The 18,436-nt window shown below is 42.8% G+C and overlaps 1 protein-coding gene across 7 annotated transcripts in view; it reads left to right on the top strand.

The window, feature by feature from the left end:
- The first annotated feature begins 343 nt into the window (after positions 1–343).
- The window catches only part of WDR33 (WD repeat domain 33), a 103,142-nt gene continuing 85,049 nt past the window's right edge, over positions 344–18,436 (top strand). For 3 of the 7 annotated variants that reach the window (XM_019022225.3, XM_063694747.1, XM_063694746.1), the window contains exons 1-2: positions 386–557; positions 6,675–6,711. The gene's annotated coding sequence lies outside the window, so the exon portion shown is untranslated. Of the gene's footprint in view, positions 558–6,674; positions 6,712–18,436 lie in introns of all 7 variants that reach the window. The other 4 variants (XM_004032524.5, XM_055380677.2, XM_055380679.2 and 1 more) reach the window with 4 other exon arrangements.

Below are 18,436 nucleotides of genomic sequence, written 5' to 3'. Positions count from 1 at the left end.
GGGCTGCCAGGGCTGCCACCAGCTGCACGGGTGAACAGACTCAGCAAGGTGCCACAGTGGCTTCCCACAGATCCACTCTCGGTGGGCTCGGTCCAACGACCCGCTATCTCTGCCGTACCGGCCCCGTACAAATATACTCATTCACATACTGGAAAACGGGGTGTTTTTCAGAGCATCCAGGTTAGCTCACACTGTAAAAAAAAGTCAGCACTGCGAAACGCAGTCGCTTCCTTCATCCAGGAGGTAGCGCGTCCTACTCACTCCGAAACAAAGGAAGCGCTCTGCAGGGTCTCGCGGCCCGGCCCCTCACCTACGCACATGCGCAGATCGAGCCTCACAGAGGCCCGCGGTCCAGGCGCGCGTGACGTAGCGCCGTCCGTCGGTGCGTGATGACCCCAGAGCGTGCGTTCGGTGGCCCATAGGGGAAGATGGCGGCTGCTCTTTTGGAGGAGCGGGATTGAGAGGATCGGGGTGGGGAGACCAAACAAGAGAGACATTCCTGGCTCTGAAGGCGAACGCTTCGCTGGCCATTTAGGAGCTCTGCTCAAAGCCAGACGGTGAGTGCGGCGGCGACACGGGACTGCTCGCCTGCAGCAGGCAGCGGCACTCTCCGCCATTTTCGGGCTCGGCCGTTGCGTGCTTTGGGGGCCTGGACGGGCGCCTGGGCACAGGTTGGAGGAACTGGGAGGATCGACCTCGGGGCGGCTGGTCGAGGCAGGTTCGAGCCTTATGGGAGGGGGCTGGAGGCTGGAGGCCAACCGGGAAAAGCGGCCATGGTAGAACTAAGGCCCTGACTGGGAGCGGTGGCGACGAGAAGACGTAAGTCAGGCCACAGTTAAGACGTGAAGTTTGGAGGGAAATGCATTTTAACTGAGGTTTGGGGCGGGAGTGGAAGGAAGTGGGCCGAGTTGAAGTGGTTGGTTGAAAGGGTCATGGGAAGTTAACGTGAAATCTGCAAAACAGCTGAAGACTTAGCCGTGATGTTATCGTGGCTTGAAATCGGTGCTTACAATAAGGATGAGGCTACAGCTTGACAGGCAAAGCCCTGCTTTTTTGGAATAGTTGTATTTCTATTTGGTTTGTGCTAGATCCCTGTTTCTAATTTTAAGTTGTCTTCTGGCAACTAAGTAGTGAGGATCTTAGCATGCCTTAAAAGAAATGACAATGAATGTTTGTACTTGGTTGTAACCCTTGGGATTAGTGGCCCCTTCCGGAGTAAGGAGGAGGCGGCGGCGGCAGGTCGGTAGGGAATTCCGTAATTGGATCTATTCAAATCAAATCAGAAAAATACGGGCTACTCGTAGAAAGCCTGTCAAGAATGTTTTAAAGTAGTTTCTACACACATGATCTTAAGTTGACTGTTCAGGAACTTTGGAAGACATTAGAATATGAACAAAAAGCCTGCACTGAAAGGAACAACTCTGGGGAGCGTAGAGTTTACTTTTTAAGTACACTCTGGAGAGCTAATGCATGCTATATATACATATATATGTGTATATATGTATATGTGTGTGTGTATATATATATAGCCTGTGAATGTGGTGCAGTGGTAAACCTTAATTCAAACCTTTTAGTGACAGTTATGCTAGTTGTACCTCTTGTGGCATTTTTCTTTTCCTCACCTTAATTGCATTTGACCCATTTTTTATTACTGTAAGATACTTTTGCTTTTTTTGTCTCCTTGACCGGAAGAAGATAAAATATTGTATAGATTTGAGTTTTTGCTGAGACTTGAAGTTCCATATTTAGACTATCTTCTTGAAACTTGGGGAGAAATTTTAACTTGTCTTTCCTGTACTCCTGGGAAGAATTTTGGTAGAAAGTTGGCTTATGGCCGGGCGCGGTGGCTCACGCCTGTAATCCCAGCGCTTTGGGAGGCCAAGGTGGGCGGGTCACCTGAGGTCAGGAGTTCGAGACCAGCCTGACCAACATGGCGGAACCCCGTCTCTACTAAAAATACAAAAATTAGCTGGGTGTGGTGGTGGGCGCCTGTAATCCCAGCTACTCGGGAGGCTGAGGCAAGAGAATCACTTGAACCCCGGAGGCAAAGGTTGCAGTGAGCCAAGATCGCGCCATTGCACTCTAGTCTGGGCAGCAGAGCGAGACTCCGTCTCAAAAAAAAAAAAAAAAAAGGAATTTGGCTTATATATATTACAATGGTTTAGACAAATATAAATGTTTATCTGTGAAGCTGATGGCTTAACTTGGATAATTTTCTTTGGTTGGTGAAAAATACTAAACAGATTTTGCCATCACGGTTTTATATTGACGTAAGGCTTTAATTATATTTTTACTAAGCACTTAAAGTATTTATTCAGAGCTCTCTTTGCTAAGTAATAAGTTCATATACTTTTCCCATTACTTTGCGGGGGAATATTATTTGATTATGGCTGAAGTTTGAACTGCTTCATATTTCAGAATAGGATAGTAAGGTTACAGAAAAGCTTTATGATTACGACAAAGATATTAGTGAAAAATTTTCACTTATAAATGTGTTTCTGGAATTCTTTTTTTTTTTTTTTTTTTTTTGAGACAAGAGTTTCGCTCTGTCGCCCAGGCTGGAGGGCAGTGGCGCGATCTTTGGCTCGCTGCAAGCTCCGCCTCCCGGGTTCACGTCATTCCCTGCCTCAGCCTCCCGAGTAGCTGGGACTATGGGCGCCCGCCACCGCGTCCGGCTAATTTTTTGTATTTTTAGTAGAGACGGGATTTCACCGTGTTAGCTAGGATGGTCTCGATTTCCTGATCTCGTGATCCGCCCACCTCGGCCTCCCAAAGTGCTGGGATTACAGGCGTGAGCCACCGCACCTGGCCAATTTTTGTGTTTTTTAGTAGAGGCGGGGTTTCACCATGTTGGCCAGGCTGGTCTCAAACTCCTGACCTCAAATGATCCACCTGTCTGGGCCTCCCAAAGTGCTGGGATTACAGGCATGAGCCACCGCGCTCTGCTGAAAATGATTTTTCTTTGGTAACATTTATCTCCCCATTTCAAACCATTTACATTAGTTCTAGAGACTGAAGCTCTTCAGTGTATTGGAAAATCTGAGTAGTGCTACTGTCATCTGTCTGGCCCTTAAACATTTTACTAATTTTCTGGTAGTGACTGACTTTCTAAAGTTGCGTTGTACCTTGTACTCATGATTTGTGTGCTTATAAATTCCCAGAGCTAGGTAGTATTGGAAAGGGCATGTATGGGTTTCAGCAGCAAATGGACCTAGGTTTGAATGCCAGGCTCACCATTAACTACCTTTTTTATATTGGGTCAGTTAATTAAACTCTCTAAGCTTCAGTTTCTTTGTATATAAGAATGTTAACTATAAAACCTAAAGGTAAAAAGTGCCTCATATATAGTAGGCATTCTTTAAATGTTAACATTTTTTTCTTTCTGTGATGAATTTAATTGGTGACATCATTTTCAGTTTTAAACATTAACTCAAATATCTTTGTTGAAATTTACTGACAATCTCATTCCTCTGATAAATTAATCACTCCTTTCTCTGGTATTAAAGCATTTTGTATATATCTTTAATGTGTTTTGACTATACCTTCTCCACTACTTGTGAGTACTTTGGTTTTTAGTTTGTTTGTTTGTTTTCTGAGACAGGGTCTCACTTTGTCACCCAGGCTGGAATACAGTGGCATGATCATGGCTCACTGTAGCCTCTAATTCCTAGGCTCAAGCGATCCTCCCACTTCAGCCTTTCAAAGTCTTGAGAGTCATGAGTCACTGCTGCCAGCTCTTTGTGAGCACATTGAAGACGTGCTATAGTACCTTATATTTTTGTATTCCTAAAACCTAGGCATTATACAAATTGAAGAATGAATTTTCTACAAAAATTCCCCTCATGACTTGGTTTATTTCTGATCTTTGGCTGTTGCTTATTAACTCTTTGCCTGAATTGTATTCTCCTTCCTTTCACACTATTCCTATTCTGTTCAGTCCTTAAAATCCAGCTAAATCCAATTAATGAGGTCTTCAGTGACTCTCATTTATTCATAACTTGTTTAGTTAGTCTAGTGTCTGTGTGACTGCCTTCTGTTACTTTGTGTCCCATTAGTACCTGCCTTCTATGCCTTACCATTTTGAGCAGATCCTTGAGTGGGATGATACGTGCAAAACTGTGCTTTAGGCAGTTTGTTGTTATAGGCACCTGCTCTCTACTCTGTTTGCTCTCAACTTAGTAGGTGGAGGAGCAATTTTCCTTTTTTGGTATATGGAATATTCTGGTAACTTTTTTGCAACTTTAAGAAATTTCAAGCCAGGTGTAGTGGCTCACATCTGTAATCCCAGCACTGTGGGAGGCCGAGGCAGGTGGATCACCTGAGGTCAGGAGTTCAAGACCAGCCTGGCCAACATGGTGAAACCCCATCCCTACTAAATACAAAAAAAATTAGCCGGGCGTGGTGGCATATTCCTGTAATCCCAGCTACTTGGGAAGCTGAGGCAAGAGAATCGCTTCAACCTTGGAGGCGGAGGTTGCAGTGAGCTGAAATTGCGCATTGTACTTCAGCCTGGGCAACAAGAGTGAAATGCCGTCTTAAAAAAAAAAATTTCAAACATGCAGCAAATTTGAAAGAATACTACAGTGAACACCTATATGCCTTCTGTTTGGATTCGACTGTTAACCAATATTTAACCATTTTGCTTTAACTCTATATCCTCCCTTTCTTGAATGATTTGAAATTAAATTGCAGATATACTGCTTTTCCCTATAATACCTCAGGATGCATGTCTTTGAAATAATGCTTTTTCCTACACTTTTCTACATTTTTATTTCAAGCCAGTCTCCAGCTGAAAACATATAAAATCATTATCATACCTAAGGCAATTAGCATGAAATCTTTAGCATCATCATCTTTTTTTTTTTTTTTCCAAATGAGTTGGTGTAGTTCTATTTTTTTTTGCTTTGTTCCACAGTTGTTGAAGAGTTGGTTTAATTCTAGGTTATACAGAGTTTAGGGTAGAACAAAGACCAAAGAGCAGTCTCTGGCAAGATTCTGGGCTGGTTTTACTTTAAATTCATAGCTAAGGTAGGAATGGAGTGAAAGCAACTAAAGAGAGGCCGGGCGCAGTGGCTCATGCCTGTAATCCCAGCACTTGGGAGGCTGAGGTGAGCACATCACCTGAGGTCAGGAGTTTGAGACCAGCCTGGCCAACATTGTGTAACCTCATCTCTACTAAAAATACAAAAATTAGCCGGGTGTGGTTGCGCATGCCTGTAGTCCCAACTACTCGGGAGACTGAGGCATGAGAATCGCTTGAACCCAGGAGGTGGAGGTTGTAGTGAGCTGAAATTGCGCCACTGCACTGCAGCCAGGGCAACAGAGCGAGACTGTCTCAAAAAAAAAAAAAAAAGAAAAAGAAAAACAACTAAAGAGATGATAAGCCACTGTAAGCATTTTAATTTATTTTATTAATATTTTTTATTTAAAATTTTAAAATTTTGTTTATTTTGAGACAGGGTCTTACTCTGTCATCCAGGTTGGAGTGCAGTGGCACAATCACAGCTCACTGCAGCCTCAACCTCCCAACTCAAGCAATCTGCCCACCTTGGCCTCACAAAGTGCTAGGATTACAGGTGTGAGCCACCACACCTGCCGGTTTTTTTTTTTTTTAACAAAAGTTTATTCTTTAATGTGCATTAGACTCCAGCTTCAAGACGACACTTCATTCCAGCTATAGGTGGCAAAAGGTATTATGGCAGGGAATACAGATGTTTAAATATGAATGAAATCAAGGGTCACCATTGCTTCAGGCACAGGGCACAGCTTACTTTCTGCCAGATTTTTAAATTCCACCTGTGGCCGGAGCCCCTTCCCGGAGGCTTTCGCTTTTAGCTCCTTGTGTTTCTTTCGTTCCTTTTCTTGTTTCTGCTTGAAAGCCTTATTCATCTTCTTGGCCTGCTTTTTGGGCAGTTTCAAGGGGTTCTTCTTGCCACCTTTGAGGCTGGACCTGGCACCTGCTGCCCCTTCCTGACTCTGTCACCACAAACAGCTAGCCTCATCTTTTTAAAGAACGTTCCATATTTTGGAATTTGTTATTGTATGCTTAAAATGTCATGTATTTTGTTTCTCAATTCCCATTGTTTCTCTATTCCTTTTATTTCCTGTAAACTAGAAGTTAGATCTAGAGAGGTTTGACTAAATTTGGGTCAAATATTTTTGGCAAAAATACTTCATAGAGGCCAGGTGCGGTGGCTCATGTCTGTAATCCCAGCACTTTGAGAGGCTGAGGCAGATGGATTGCTAGAGCCCAGGAGTTCAAGACCAGCCTGGACAATTTGGCAAAACCCTGTCTCTATTTTAAAAAAAGAAAAAAAAAATGCCGGGTTTGGTGGCCTGCACCTGTAGTCCCAGCTACTTGGGAGGTTGAGACAGGAGGATGGCTTGAGCCAGAGAGGTGGAGGTTGCAGTGAGCCGACATCCTGCTGCTGTACTCCAGCCTAGGCGACAAGAGAACCCTGTCTCAAAAAAAAAAAAAAAAAAAAAAAAAAAGAAAAAACTTCACAGGTGATGATATGTGATTTATATTGTGAGGATATACTTCTAGCTATGAGCCTTCAATAAGGTGGTAGGGACTGCCAGATGTTAGCTTGCGTTATTTACAATGCCAAATTTACTTGGTTAATGTGTCCATTGGATTTCTTCATCAAAGAGGTATATTTTTCCCTTTGCAGTTATACTTGATCTGTGGGGCGATAACTTTAGCATCATGTGAGTACCTCACTTCTCAAAATATTTTTCACTTAATGATTGATGATTATTAGCTGAGTCATTTATTGGGGGTTTTCTAATTTTGTTATTTGTTTATATTCATTAACTGTTTTCTGTAATAAAGAGCTTTTGCTTTCCGCCTTTCGTGTTTAAATGTTTAAATTTTGAAATAAATATGAACTAATAGAAGAGTTGGAAGAATAGTTCAAAGAACTCCTATGTACTTTTTATTCTGATTCACCCATTTTTAACATTTTGTCACATTTGCTTTATTCCTCCCTTCCTGCCTCCCAGCCCCTCATGTATTATTTTCGGAGCCATTTAATGTCATTCACAGATATGCACTTCCCCGCCCAAGAACAAGTTAAGTACCCGCAATATTAACTAATTCTGGACATTGAACATTTATATAGTATTGAAAATTCATACTCAAATTTCTCTAGTTGTCTCAGTAACATCTCACAGAATTTTTCTTTCTCTAATCCAGTATCCAATCTAGATATTTCTTTTCTTTTTTTTTTTTATTTTTTGAGACAGAGTCTCGCTCTGTCTCCCAGGCTGGAGTGCAGTGGCGCGATCTTGGCTCACTGCAAGCTCCGCCTCCTGGGTTCACGCCATTCTCCTGCCTCAACCTCCCGAGTAGCTGGGACTACAGGCGCCCGCCACCATGCCCGGCTAATTTTTTGTATTTTTAGTAGAGACAGGGTTTCACCGTGTTAGCCAGGATGGTCTCGATCTCCTGACCTTGTGATCCACCCTCCTCGGCCTCCCAAAGTGCTGGGATTATGGGCGTGAGCCACCGCACCCGGCCTCAATCTAGATATTTCGTATCTCCCAGGAGCAGGTATTTGGCCCTTATTGCTTTTGGTCTTTTTTTTTTTTTTTTTTTTTTTTTGAGACAGGGTCTCACTTGGTTGCCCAGGCTGGAGTGCAGTGGCAAGATCATAGCTGCCTGCAGCCTGGAACTCCTGGGCTCAAGTGATTCTCCTACCTCAGTCTCCCAAGCACCTGGGACTAACCCCAGTTAATTTGAGGGCTCCTTTGCTTTTTTGGCAAACAATAACCCAAGTCCTTCTTGTCTTTTCCTTTCATTTTGTATCTTCCCATTTCTCCAAGGAGTCCCACTTCTTTTGGTAGAAAATATTATTTATAAACCAGGATTTGGATGCTTGGTGGTGTATGCATTTGCTTGTATGCCCTTTTCAGTGGACAGAGCTAGAAAACATGATTTTAAAAATCATCAGCTTACATTGGTATTTTATTTTATTTATTTTTTGAGACAGTCTCTCTCTGTCACCTAGGCTGGATTGCAGTTGTGCAATCTTGGCTCATTGCAACCTCTGCCTCCTGGGTTGAAGCGATTCTTGTGCCTCAGCCTCCCGAGCAGCTAGGATTACAGGCGTCTGGCTAATTTTTGTATTTTTAGTAGAGATGGGGTTTTACCATGTTGGCCAGGCTGGTCTCGAACCCCTGGCCTTAAGTGATCCACTCACTTTGGCCTCTCAAAGTGTTGGGATTACAGACGTGAGCCACTGTGCCTGGCCTACATTGGTATTTTAAATTCCTAATCAAAGTTAACATTAGTGGCATTTTCTACACAGAAAACAGAGTCAGATTTATAATGCCAGTATTTTACTAACAATAACCCTACCAAGTGCAGTTTTTTTTTCCCAGTCCTTTTTTTTCTTAGCGTATACTGCATTAAAGATGAACTTTGTTCAAAAGTTACTTGAAATAACATTTTTCAGCTTGTTTGTTGAATTTGTCTATTTTGATTATCAAATTTAACAGTTTTTGTCTGTATTCATTATTAGGGTTTGCTTTTTCTCCCTCTTAATTTAGTTTTTTTGTTTGTTTGTTTTCGAGACAAGATCTCAATCTGTTACCTAGGCTGGAGTGTAGTGGTGCAGTTTTGGCTCCCTGTAGCCTCAACCTCCCAGGTTTAGGTGATCCTCCCACCTCAGCCTCCCAAGTAGCTGGAACTACAAGTGCGCACCACCATGCCTGGCTAATTTTTTGTATTTTTTGATATAGTCTGGGTTTTGCCATGTTGCCCAGTCTGGGCTGGAACTCCTTGGGTCATCGGATCCTCCCTCCTCAGCCTCCCAAAATACTAGGATTACAAGGCATGAGCCACTGCACCCAGCCGTAATTTAGTTTTTTAAATACGTTATTTACATGGTTTAAAATTTACTGAAAAAAATTTTTTAAGCACCTGTGACCCAGAAGGAATAAAATTAAATACTATATTGAAAAAGTACTGGCTGGGCGTGGTGGCTCACATCTCTAATCCCAGCACTTTGGGAAGCCGAGGGGGGGCAGATCACCTGGGGTCAGGAGTTCGAGACCACCCTGGCCAACATGGTGAAACCCCATCTCTACTAAAAATACAAAAATTAGCCAGGCGTGGTGGCACATGCCTGTAATCCCAGCTACTCTGAAGGATGAGGCAGGAGAATTGCTTGCACCCGGGAGACGGAGGCTGAAGAAAAAGTAGTTAAGTCTTGCTTCTGTCTCTGAGCTCTGGAGTTCATTCCAATTTTTACTGTGTATATTCTTATTTTCACATTCTTAGAAGAAAGTTGGCATGCTGTATATGCTTGTGACACTTGATTTTTTTTATAAGTTGTGATAAATGCATAGCAAAATTTTACTGTCTTAATTTTTTTTTTTTTTTTGAGTCGGAGTCTTGCTCTTTCCTCCAGGCTGGAGTGCAGTGGCGTGATCTCAGCTCACTGCTGGGTTTAAGTGATTCTCCTGCCTCAGCCTCCTGAGTAGCTGGGACTACAGGTGCATGCCACCACACCTGGCTAATTTTTGTATTTTTAGTAGAGATGGGGTTTTACCATTTTGGGCAGGGTGGTCTGGAATTCCTGACCTCAAGTGATCTGCCTGCCTCAGCCTCCCAAAGTGCTGGGATTACAAGCAGGAGCCACTGTGCCTGGCCTTAACCATTTTTTTTTGAGATGGAGTCTCACTGTGTCACCCAGGCAAGAGTGCAGTGGCATGATCTCGGCTCACTGCAGCGTCCGCCTCCTGGGTTCAAACAATTACCCTGCCTCGGTCTCCCGAGTAGCTGGCACTACAGGTGTGCACCACTACGCCCAGCTAATTTTTTGTATTTTTAGTAGAGATGGGATTTCACCATGTTGGCTAGGCTGGTCTTGAACTCCTAACCTCAAGTGATGCACATGCCTTGGCTCCACAAAGTGCTGAGAGATAGGCATGAACCACTGCACCTGGCTCATAATGTAATTCTGTTTTTAACATTTTTGAAGAACCTCTATACTGTTTTTCATAGTGATTGTACTATTTTTTTGTTGTTGTTGTGAGTTTTTTGTTGTTTGTTTGTTTTTTAGAGACAGAGTCTCACTGTGTTGCTCAGGCTGGTCTTCGCCTCAAAGTGATCCTCCCACCATGGCCTCCCAAAGTGCTAGGATTACAGGTGTGAGCCACCATGCCCAGCCTCATTGTACCATTTTACAGTCAGTACACAATGGTTCCAATTTCTTCATATTCTTACCAACAGTTATTATTTTCTGTGTGTGTGTGTGTTTTTCCTCTGAGAAAAGGTCTCCTTCTGTTACCTCTGCTGGAGTACAGTGGTATAATCATAGCTCACTGTGCCTCAACGTCCCGGGCTCAAGCAAACCTCCTGCGTTAGCCTCCCGAGCAGCTGGGACAACAGGTGTGTGTCACCATGCCTGGCTAATTTTGTTTTTCTTTTCTTTTCTTTTCTTTTTTTTTTTTTTTTCCTAGAGACAGGGTCTCACTATGTTGTCTGTCCTGGCTGGTCTCAAACTCCTGGGCTCAATCTTCCCACTTTGGCCTCCTGCAGTGCTGAGATTACAATAGGCATGAGCCACCATGCCCATCCTAAAGTTTTACAACCCAATAATAGTAATGTTCCATCACTACAGCTATCACTGAGTTTCAGAAGTTAGACTGTTAAAAGTTTCAGTAAAGAGCTTTAACCAGTTTATTGTGGAAATACTGTGTACACAATTATTTTTTGTAAAAGGAAGGAGATTTCTGTCTTAAATAGCTTTAACAAGGTTTCAGTTTCATATACAGGAATAGATTTAAATTAAAACTCAGGACCAAGTACAGTTTACAGAAATAGGCTTTGTAAGGTCTATGGTTTTATTATTATTTTTTTCCCTCTGCAATTCCTTCATAACATTTGAATTTTTTTGCTTGTTGGTTTTTTTTTTTTTTTTTTGAGACGGAGTCTCACTACGTTGCCCAGGCTGGAGTGCAGTGATGCGATCTCAGCTCACTGCAAGCTCTGACTCCCGGGTTCATGCCATTCTCCTGCCTCAGCCTCTCGAGTTGTTGGGACTACAGGCGTCCTCCACCACGCCCGGCTAATTTTTTTGAATTTTTTTAACAGAGACAGGGTTTCACCATGTTAGCCAGGATGGTCTCGATCTCCTGACCTCATGATCCGCCTGCCTCGGCCTCCCAAAGTGCTGGGATTACAGGCATGAGCCACTGCGCCCAGGCTTGCTTCTTGTTTTTAAGGAGAAAGATTATTTTTGTTAAGTGTTGATGGTGATTTGGGATCAGAAGCTGTAATTTTTATGATTCAGTTGATGGACATTAGGATTGTTTTCACTTTTTGATTATTATGAATAACGCTGCTGTAAACATTCATGTACAAATATTTGTGTGGACATAATGCTTTCAGTTCCCTTGGGAATTTACCTAGGCGTAGAATTGCTGGGTCACATGGTATTTCGACATTTAACATTTGAGGAAATTCTTGACTATTTTCCCACCTAATTTTCAGTTTATTTTATGCCTAACAACTACTATTCTTTTGTAATCCAGATGGACTTCTCATGAGGGTTACTGTTTCTCCACATTCTCACTAACACTTCTTATTTTCCCTCTTTTTAACCATTGCCATCCCAGTGGATGTGAAGTGTTATCTCATTGTGGTATTCATTTATTTATATATTTTAGAGATGGGATCTCACTCTGTTGCCCAGGCAGGAGTGCAGGTGTGATCACAGTGCACTGCAGCCTCGAACTCTTGGGCTCAAGCAATCCTCCTGCCTGAACTCCAGCAGGAGGTGGTTCGAGTAGCTGGAACCACTGTTCCTGGTGCTCATCGTGGTTTTGTTTTGCGTTTTTCTATTGATGCGATTCTCCTGCTTCAGCCTCCTGAGTAGCTGGGATTACAGGTGCCTGCCACCATGTCCAGCTAATTTTTGTATTTTTAGTAGATACGGGGTTTCGCCGTGTTGGCCAGGCTGGTCTTAAACTCCTGACCCCAAGTGATCCACCTGCCTTGGCCTCCCAAAGTGCTGGGATTATAGGCGTGAGCCACTGTGTCCAGCCTGTATATCTTCTTTGGAGAAATAACTATTCACATTCTTTGCCCATTTAAGAAATTGGGTTATTTCTTGTTATTATTGAGTTTTAAGGGTTCTTCGTATATTCTGGATGCAAGTCTCATCAGATACATGATTTGCAGAAAATTTTCCCCTTTTTGTGGATTCATTTTCCTTTTTTTAACTTTTTTTCCCAAGTCGTGTAGGAAGACAGTGTTTTGATTTTTTTATGGTGTCATTGAAGCAAAGACGTTTCCAATTTTGATTATGTCCAATTTACCTACTTTTTGTTTTGTTTATTGTGCATTGGTATTACATCTAAGGCAGCTTCGCCTAACCCAAGGTCCTGAATGTATTCTCTGTATTTAATGCAGTTGGCAGTTGGTTAAGCAACTGATTTTTCTCATTTGAGAATGTAGATTCTCCTCCATTGGTATAAATGTGAATATGAGTTTGACTTTTTTATTAGAAAGCAGCTATAGTGAGTTTGACCTTGTGGTTAGAAAGCTATAAGCTTTTGGCTGGTCCGATGGTAGTGGGTTATCAGAACTCATTAATATTAGTGTCACTGAAGTTGATATACAACCCCCAACTGCTAGATTTGACTGGCTTAAAAAAAAAAAAAAGGAAGCTATAAGCTTTAGTTTTGGCTCTAATAAAAGCAGTTTTCAATAACTGTTAAATTTTACTTAGTAGAGGGAAGTTCAAGTAAAAATTAATGAAGGACAGGTTTCATTGGTGAATTTTTTTTCACGACTGTTTTAGATATTTGTTTAACTTTCAGTTCATCGTATCTCTAATAACACTGTTTTTTTTGAAATCTAAACTGACTTGTTTGGAGGGAAATATCAAACTGTTAAGATGGTATGTGTCATAAGGTAATTAAAAGACATCATAAATTCCAGATATACTGAGGAACTAGTTAACTGGTTAGGCTTTTAGGTCTGTGTAGATAGTAGAACTAGAACCTGAGAACCATAGTTCTGAAATCAAGAGGCTCATAAAAGCTTAAGCTTATCATTTTATCTTGCTATTGACAGATTTGAAATATTCAGGGCCAACCAGCTCTTTAGGATTGTTCCTTTAGGAATGATTGTCTTTTCCTATTTTGTTAAATGCTTTTAAATTCATTTTTTTTTTTTTTTTTTTTTTGCGACGGTGTCTCGCCCTGTTGCCTAGGCTGGAGTGCAGTGGCACGATCTTGGCTCACTGCAACCTCTGTTTCCCAGGTTCAAGCGATCCTCCTGCCTCAGCCCCCCTAGTATCTGGGATTACAGGCATGTGCCACCATGCCCGGCTAAATTTTGTATTTTTGGTAGAGACAGGGTTTCACCATGTTGGCCAGGCTGGTCTTGAACTCCTGATCTCAGGTGATCCACCTGCCTCGGCCTCCCAGAGTGCTGGGATTACAGGCATGAGCCACCACGCCCGGCTTACATTCATTTGTTAAGCAAGGTTTAAGAAAGGAATTTTGGAAATTTCTTACCTGCTTTCTACGTAATCTTTTGAGATGGAGTCTCACTCTGTCACCAGGTTGAAGTGCAGTGGTGTGATCTTGGCTTACTGGAACCTTGACTTCCTGGGCTCAAGCAGTCCTCCTGCTTCAGCCCCCTGAATAGCTGGGACCCACAGTTGTGTACCACCATGCCCGGCTAAGTTTTTGTGTTTTTGGTAGAGACAGGGTTTTGCCATGTTGCCCAGACTGGTCTCGAACTTCTGAGCTCGGGTGATCCACCTTCCTCAGCCTCCCGAAGTGTTGGGATTACAGGCTTGAACCACCGTGCCTGGCCTGTTGGCTTCTGATCTTGAAATTATGAAATTATTTTGCCTCTAGAGATCATCAAATCTAGACCCTTTAATTTGAAGATAAACAACACTGGAGAGATTAAATTTGTTCATAATTACGTAGTGGTAGAATTCAGGTCACCTGAATACCAGTTTAGTGTTCCCACTTTTACAAAAAAAGCCACTAAAACATTTCATAATATAGCTTGGAGGGGTTTTTTGGCTTATTATCTTTTTTTGTGTGTGACGTAGTCTTGTTCTGTCACCCAGGGTGGAGTGCAGTGGTGTGATCTTGGCTGACTGCAACCTCTGCCTCCTGGGTTCGAGTGATTCTCCTGCCTCAGCCCCCTAAGTAGCTGGGATTACAGGTGTGCCCCACCACGCCCAGCTAATTTTTGTATTTTTAGTAGTGACGGGGTTTCACCATGTTGGCCAGGCTGGTATCGAACTTCTGACCTCATGATCTGCCTACCTCAGCCTCCCAAAGTGCTGGGATTACAGACACGAGCCACTGCACCTGGCCTGGTTTAATGTCTTTGAGAGAGAGCTAACATTTATCAGTTATATTGTGTAGCTAAAAGGTGTAAAATAGGAAAATCATCCATCAGGAATCAACTGGTTACATTAATTATTTTGTGATTTGCAAGAGTTGTCATATCTAACTTTGTTCAAAATTGATTTACCAACTAGGGCCTTATTCTGCTTTAATTCTAGTAACAATTTTTAGCCTTTAAATCTGCCAGGTAATCATGGGAATTGATAGAACTTAACTTGGCAGATTTTAAATGTGTGTTCATATACATGTGTATATAATGTAATCGTATATACCAAGTGGGTAGCTCAGTGCCTCCCTCATATGTATCAGGCACTCAAATTGTAGTCAATATTATTAGGGGCTGGAATACAGTGGTGTGATCACGGCTCACTGCACATCAGCCTTCTTGCACTTGGGAATACTAGACAGCACTTTAGCACTACCTGGGGGACCAGTTGAAATAGTGAAATCGCCAACAAAAAGTACAAACGTGAAAAATGCAGCAGTCGGTAGAGTGGGAAAAAGACATTTGTTTACAGTATGAGAGCTGACATAAGAGGGTAGAGTGTTGCCTTGTTTGACCTGAGGTGGTAACTTGTGCTCTGAGCCTGGCCTGGTTTAATGTCTTTGAGAGAGAGCTAACATTTATCAGTTATATTGTGTAGCTAAAAGGTCTAAAATAGGAAAATCATCCATCAGGAATCGACTGGTTACATTAATTATTTTGTGATTTGCAAGGAAAATTTTCCCTGCTGTGGTGATCATTCATGGACATTCATGTGCTTTGTGTGGTGGAATGACTGGTGGTGCACTGTGAGTATTGATTTTGGGGCTACAGGTCAATTTTAGCAAGTAGGTAAATTCGCAAATGCAGAATCTGGGACTAATGAGGATTGATTATGGTTTGACCTTGGGGAAACAAACAGTTTTTCCGGTTAATTATTTTTTGTTGTTAACGCCAAGGATATAAGAAGTATGCTTTTTAATTCAAAATTCAAACAACCAGAATGTGTACTAAAACTTTTTCCCTGAACCTAGTCATTTAGGAGACAAAAATACAAAGACATTAATGTAGATTGTTTTCCCTGAAGGCAGTATACAAAGGACATGAAGATAGTGTACATAAAAGGTGGGAATAAAACTGGTTAATAAAATGGAATAAAAAAGCATGTATGAAGAAAACTAAAATTGAAACAGGAAAGAGGAAATGAGAGAGAGAGTATGTGTATGTATGCTGGGAAAGAGCCCAAGAAATGATTTTTTTGTAGAGTCAGGGTCTTATTTTGTTGCTCAGGCTGGGCTTGAACTTGAACTCCTGAGCTCAAGCGATGGGACCTATCTTGGTCTCCCAAAGTGCTGGAATTATAGGCGTGAGCCACTGTGCTCGCTGCAGTAGAGATTTTCCTTAACCACAGTAGTGCTATCTCTCACACATGAGAAAATTAACAGCCAGGTGTGGTGGTTTATGCCCGTAATCCCAGTACTTTGGGAGGCTGAGTTGGGCAGATCCCTTGAGGCCAGGAGTTTGAGACCAGCCTGGGCAACATGTTGAAACTCTGTCTCTAAAAAAATATACAAAAATTAGCCAGATGTGGTGGCACATGCTGTATAGTCCCAGTTACTCAGGAGGCTGAGGTGGGAGGATCACTTGAGCCCAGGAGGTCAAGGTTGCAGTGAACTATGATGGTGCCACTGCACTCCAGTCTAGGTGACAGAGCAAGACTGTCTCAAAAAAAAAAAAAAAATTAACAGTAATCACCTAATATTAATGCCTGTTCCATTTACCTAATTTACCTAGGTAAATCTATTCTGTATACCAAGTTTACCTAATTGCCCCAAAATATCTTAGGCAACTTTTTTTTGAAGAACTAACATTCCATCGAGGTTGCTTTTATCTTCTAGTCTCATCTAGAATAGCTCTCCCCTCCCCATTTTCTCCTTCTTGCATTAACTTCTGGAGGTTTCAAGACAGTTTTTTTTTTTTTTCCGGAGACAAAGCCTTGCTGTGTTGCCCAGGCTAGAGTGCAGTGGCTCCATCTCAGCTCGCTGCAGCCTGGACCTCCTGTGCACAAGTGATCCTCTCCATCTCAGCCTCCTGAGTAGCTGTGACCACAGGAGCGTGCCACCACGCCTGGCTAACTTTTTGGTATTTTTTTTTTTTATAGAAAGGAGGTTTTGCCATGTTGCTTAGGCTGTTATCTTGTAGAATTTCTTGTATGTTTGTGTATCCTATGGTTTGGTAACTTTTTTCCTCGGTATTTTCTTTAAACTGGAGTACATAATTCTACAAATCTAACTAATTTGTCCATTGTTATGGACTAAAAAAATGTAATTCTGCCTGCCTGACAGGTGTAGCTGTGTTCTAGAGATTGGGACCCATCAGGGTATTAGGACCTTCAGCATTAAAAGTTATTGTTTCAGGCAGGGCACGATGGCTCACGCCTGTAATCCCAACACTTTGGGAGGCTGAGGTGGGCAGATCACGAGGTCAGGAGTTCTGGACCATCCTGGCCAACATAGTGAAACCCTGTCTCTATTAAAAATACAAAAATTAGCCGGGCATGGTGGCACACGCCTGTAGTCTCAGCCACTCAGGAGGCTGAGGCAGGAGAATTGCTTGAACCCAAGAGGCGGAGGTTGCAGTAAGCCGAGATCGCACCATTTTACTCCAGCCTGGGCAACAGAGTGAGACTCCCTCTCAAAAAAAAAAAAAAAAGTTATTGCTTCATAACTTATTTCCCTTGTACTGATTCCATGTTCACCATCAACCTACAGATTAGTAGCATGCAGTTTAGGAATAGAAAGTATTTTATTTTTATGTTTTGACACCAGGGTCTTATCATGTTGCTCAGGACTTGAACTACTGGGCTCAAGTGATCCTCCCGCCTCAGCCTCCCAGTAGCTAGGATTACAGGTGCACATTCACCACACCCAGCTTGAAAGTATTTTTTTCTTTTTTTTTTGAGATGGAGTCTCGCTTTGTCGCCCAGGCTGGAGTGCAGTGGCATGATCTCGGCTCACTGCAACCTCTGCCTCCTGGGTTCAAGCAACTCTCCTGCCTTAGCCTCCTGAGTAGCTGGAACTACAGGTGCCCGTCACTACACCTGGCTAATTTTTGTATTTTTAGTAGAGACAGGGTTTCACCATATTGGCCGGGTTGGTCTTGAACTCCTGATCTCAAGTGATCTGCCCTCCTTGGCTTCCCAAAGTGCTGGGATTATAGGCATGAGCTACTGTGCCTGACCTCTTTCGTCTTGTCTTTGTCTCTTTTCTTTTCCTATCCTTTCCTTTCCTTTGATGAAGTCTCGCTCTTGTCCCCAAGGCTGGGGTGCGATGGTGCAATCTCGGCTCACTGCAACCTCTGCCCCCCAAGTTCAAGCGATTCTCCTGCCTCAGCCCCCCGAGTAGCTGGGATTACAGGCACCTGCCACCACGCCCAGCTAATTTTTGTATTTTTAGTAGAGACGGGGTTTTACCATGTTGGCCAGCCTGGTCTAGAACTCCTGACCTCAGGTGATCCACCTGCCTCCGCCTCCCAAAGTGCTGGGATTACAGGCATGAGCCACTGCGCCTGGCCGGCTTTCTTTCTTGCTTGCTTGCTTTCTTTCTTGTCTCTGTCTGTCTTTCTGTCTGTCTGTCTGTCTGTCTTTCTTGACAAGATCTCGCTCTGTCACCTAGGCTGGAGTGCAGTGGCGTGATCTTGGCTCACTGCAGCCTTGACCACTGCAGCCTTGACCTCCTGGGCTCAAATGATTCTCCCGCCTCAGCCACCCAAGTAGCTGGGGCCACGGGTGCGCCACCACTCCTGGCTAATTTTTTGTGTTTTGGTGGAGACAGGGTTTCACCATGTTGCCCAGGCTGGTCTCGAACTTCTGAGCTCAATCTTTCCCTCCTGCCTTGGCCTCCCAAAGTTCAGGGATTACAGGCGTGAGCCACTGTGCCTGCCCGAACAATATAGTTTCTTAAAACTTAATTCTGGCTTCTATTTCCCAAGTTGAGTAAGATGGTGAAATTTTATACTGTTTTACATTGAGTCTTTTTGTTTGTTTTCATTTTTTTGAGACAC

The sequence above is a fragment of the Gorilla gorilla genome, chromosome 11, assembly GCF_029281585.2.
Source record: "Gorilla gorilla gorilla isolate KB3781 chromosome 11, NHGRI_mGorGor1-v2.1_pri, whole genome shotgun sequence".
NCBI classification, from domain to species: Eukaryota; Metazoa; Chordata; class Mammalia; order Primates; family Hominidae; genus Gorilla; species Gorilla gorilla.
The sequence above is the reverse complement of the archived record's forward strand: the minus strand, read 5'-3'. Positions and strand labels throughout refer to the sequence as shown.